This window comes from Tripterygium wilfordii, chromosome 1 (genome assembly GCF_013401445.1).
Source record: "Tripterygium wilfordii isolate XIE 37 chromosome 1, ASM1340144v1, whole genome shotgun sequence".
NCBI classification, from domain to species: Eukaryota; Viridiplantae; Streptophyta; class Magnoliopsida; order Celastrales; family Celastraceae; genus Tripterygium; species Tripterygium wilfordii.
In genome coordinates, this window is record NC_052232.1 from 5,620,102 (window position 1) to 5,623,669 (window position 3,568).

The 3,568-nt window shown below is 34.3% G+C and overlaps 1 long non-coding RNA gene across 1 annotated transcript; it reads left to right on the plus strand.

Moving 5' to 3' along the window:
- LOC120001459 lies at positions 1 to 2,486 on the plus strand. The gene is made up of 2 exons (XR_005468866.1): positions 1 to 192; positions 1,198 to 2,486. It is a non-coding gene; the product is annotated as an uncharacterized LOC120001459 (long non-coding RNA).
- The last annotated feature ends 1,082 nt before the right edge of the window (positions 2,487 to 3,568 follow it).

The following is a 3,568-nucleotide window of genomic DNA, read 5'->3' on the forward strand; positions in this document are numbered from 1 at the left end:
AATTTAAGCCCAGACTCTCTTCTTGCATTGAAAACAGAACCCCAAAACCCATTTCCTCCTCTCTTTCTTCTTTCTTCTTTCTTTGCATTGTGTGAACATTATGCTCCCATCGTTGCAGATCTTCAGCATCGATACGTCCATGTAGTTGCAGTTTGAGATGGAAATCAGTGTAACGAAGAAAGAAATTTGAAGGTAACGTGTTATCGTCTGATAATAAGTTGGTATATTTGCAGTCCTTTAATGGTGATGGGGATTATCGACCTGGTTTTATTTGGTTGCAGCTACTGTCTGAGTTGAAAATTAGTGTAACTCCAAGAAAATTTCAAGGTTATGTCTTCCTATTAGTGTTGTAGTTGCTTTTTTGTGTTATTTTTGACATTGCGTTGTTTTTTTGAGAAACATGGTTGGTTTTCTTCATACGGTTTGATTTATGATTTTTTTATTTGCATTGTTTACTTTGGTTCGACTTAATGAGCTTGGAATTACATTTGATGAGTTATATGAGCTGAGCATGGTATCATATTTTCATGTCTTGCAGTGAGATTACGAGTTGACCTAAGTTTTGGTAGGATATCTATGGAATTTGCATTGTAATTTCTGTAGCTTTTTTTGAGTTTAGTTAAATATTCAAGGTTGACCCCCTAATTTAATAGCTTTGCATTGTTTAGATGTGAAGAATTTTTTTGGGATTTTGACACATCTGAGCTTGGCAGTATTGTTTTGTATTGCATTGATTGTTTGGGTTGGACTTCATGAGCTTGGCATTACATTTTGATGTCTTGCAATGTTCCTTTGGAGAGGTATCTGTGAGATTGCACACTGACTTGAAGATTGGCATGATATGTATGGGATTTGCATTGTAACTTTTGTTTGAGTTTTTGAAAGTCGCCCCCCCAATTGCATTGTTTTATGCAAATGTTTTTTGAGATATTTCACTGTACTATGAGTTTGGCCCACTGTTTACTGATTTGCATTGTTTTGAGTTTGGCCCCACATTTTATCTGAGCTGATCCAGGCATCATATTTTGCTCTATTGCATTGTTCTTTTGTAGAAGTATTTGTCAGGTTGCACAATGATCTAAGCTTGCCAATATATGTATGATTTGCATTGTCTTGTGCAAATGATTTTTGATGATATTACACTGTACTATGAGTTTGACCCACTGTTTATTGATTTGCATTGTTTTTTTTGGGTAGGTTATTATACTTATTGCATACCCATATGAGTTTGACCCCCTAATGTCTGCTTTACATTGTTTGTTTGGGTTGGAGTTGGACTTCATGAGCTTGGCATTACATTTTGATGAGCTATCTGAGATGATCAATTCATCGTATTTTGGTGTCTTGCATTGTTCCTTTGTATAAGTATTTGTCAGCTTGCACAATGATCTAATATTCACAATATATATATGCTTTGCATTGTTTTATGCAAATGATTTTTGATGATATTTCACTATACTATACTCTAACTTTGGCCCACTGTTTACTCATTTGCATTGTTTATTTCTTTTGGGTTTTTTTGTTGTTTTTTTAAACGTAATGACTTAACAGATTAGGTACTATGATTTAGTATTTCCTAGTGAGGGTGCATAGAACCCAGCAGCATCCCTCTCAACAGTGAAGGACTCACCCCAACAACCAGTAGCTTCGTTAGTTTAACTAAAATTTTCTCTTATCATTTGCAATATTATTTATCCTATAATCCAATTGAATATCTGTTTTTACTGTGTAATAGTGTGGATTGTGGCATCATTGTGATGCACATAATGGAGTGCATCTTCAACAACAAACCCATCCCCAAGCCCTTAACAGAGGAAGATATTCTAAGGTATAGGGCGCACGTTATTCACTTGCTTCTCAATGACAAATGCCAATTATGAAGATGATCGTGCTATTACAACTTCGCAAATGAACCGAACAATTTTATATATAATTTTGGCTAATATGGTTGAACTATTTCAACCAGTTAACATTTTGCAATGTCTGAACCAATTGACATATTGTCAGTAATATTAGTGAACAATGTAATGTTCTGATGGAACAATTTAATGCCAAGAAATGAATTTAGAATTTTGTGATTGCATTGATTTTGTATTGTACCCTTTTAGAGATTGATATGATTGACAAATGTAACACCCAGGTCATTTGCACCAATACTGAGTGCATTGTTTAAGAACCCTTTTTTTATGATACATTGGCAACCCATGTACATTATATGAAAATTGCATTGTCTTTTCACCTGTGTTCATTGCCTGACTGCACACCTATTTCAGCATTGTCCCATTCGTTGACATTGCATTGATATGCATATTGCATTGTTTTACACACCTAGTTAAGCATTGGTCTCATGATAGGATCATTTGCTAATATGATTGAACTATATATTTTGCTAGGATGGTTGAAATAGTTTCTCATATGTAAGTGGTTGGTATAACCAATGTAATAAATTCATGGAATAGTTGAACTCATTGCCATGTCTTTTCTAATATTTGACACCCAAATTTGCATTTGCCCAATATTAGACTCATTACATTGTTTTCCATTTTAAGGCATTTATGAGCAATTATATGTCCATGCCAGAAGCATTTAGAAGCATTTGCATATTTTATGTCCCATTCATGAGCAATTACACACCCATATGTGCATTTCTCGACTGAACACCCATTGCATTGTTCTTTTCCTGCTATTTGCTTAACTATTTCACAACCAATTTTCCAATGCATCCATTACACAATGATCTGATGGACCAGTCTAAATTACATTGTTCGATACATAAATAAACTTACATAGCATAATCGATATTTAAATAGTCTTTGATAAAACAAAGTAATTGTTACTTCAACAACATAATACATAAATAAACTGCAACTTCTCTTCAAAACATGAAGCTTGACCCATCCACATGTCTTGCGTCCTACACATCAAAGAGGCCAAATAAATAAAAGGTTAATCAGTTAAACATTACATTGAAATAAAAAGATTAACACTAAAAATGTGAAATAAGGTTACCATGCTTCCACTTATTCCTGTTGATGCTGGCAGCACATCATTGCTACTTTTGTTGTTCCAAGCAAACCTCTTGAAAATCCTTTTCTTCCTCACAAATGGAGGACGTCCTTTGCCTCTTGTAGTAATAAGATCATTCGAGCTACCTACCACATTTAATGCACTAACAAAGGTGGCAGCACTCATAGCACTAACAGTACTCATCGCACCTTCAATCAAGTTGGCAACATAATTGCCCTCAAGCTGCAAGTCCTCCCACCCTGGATATGACTCATCATGCCTTTTCATTTCTTTACCAAATCAATTTTCTTGCCCCTACAATTAATTGTTCAAACAAACAATGTGATTCAGTTAAATATGGACAATTTAATTGAAAATGAACAACATTATTCTCAAACACAATGCAAAACCTTTTAACCATGCAAATGACAAAAAATCCTACCCTGAAACACAAAGCAATTACCCAAAGAAGCAATGTAATGGACCAAAAAAAGGAATGTACAAGCTAAAAAATCCATAAATAAACAATTCAATGCAATTAATTGTTCAAACAAACAATGTG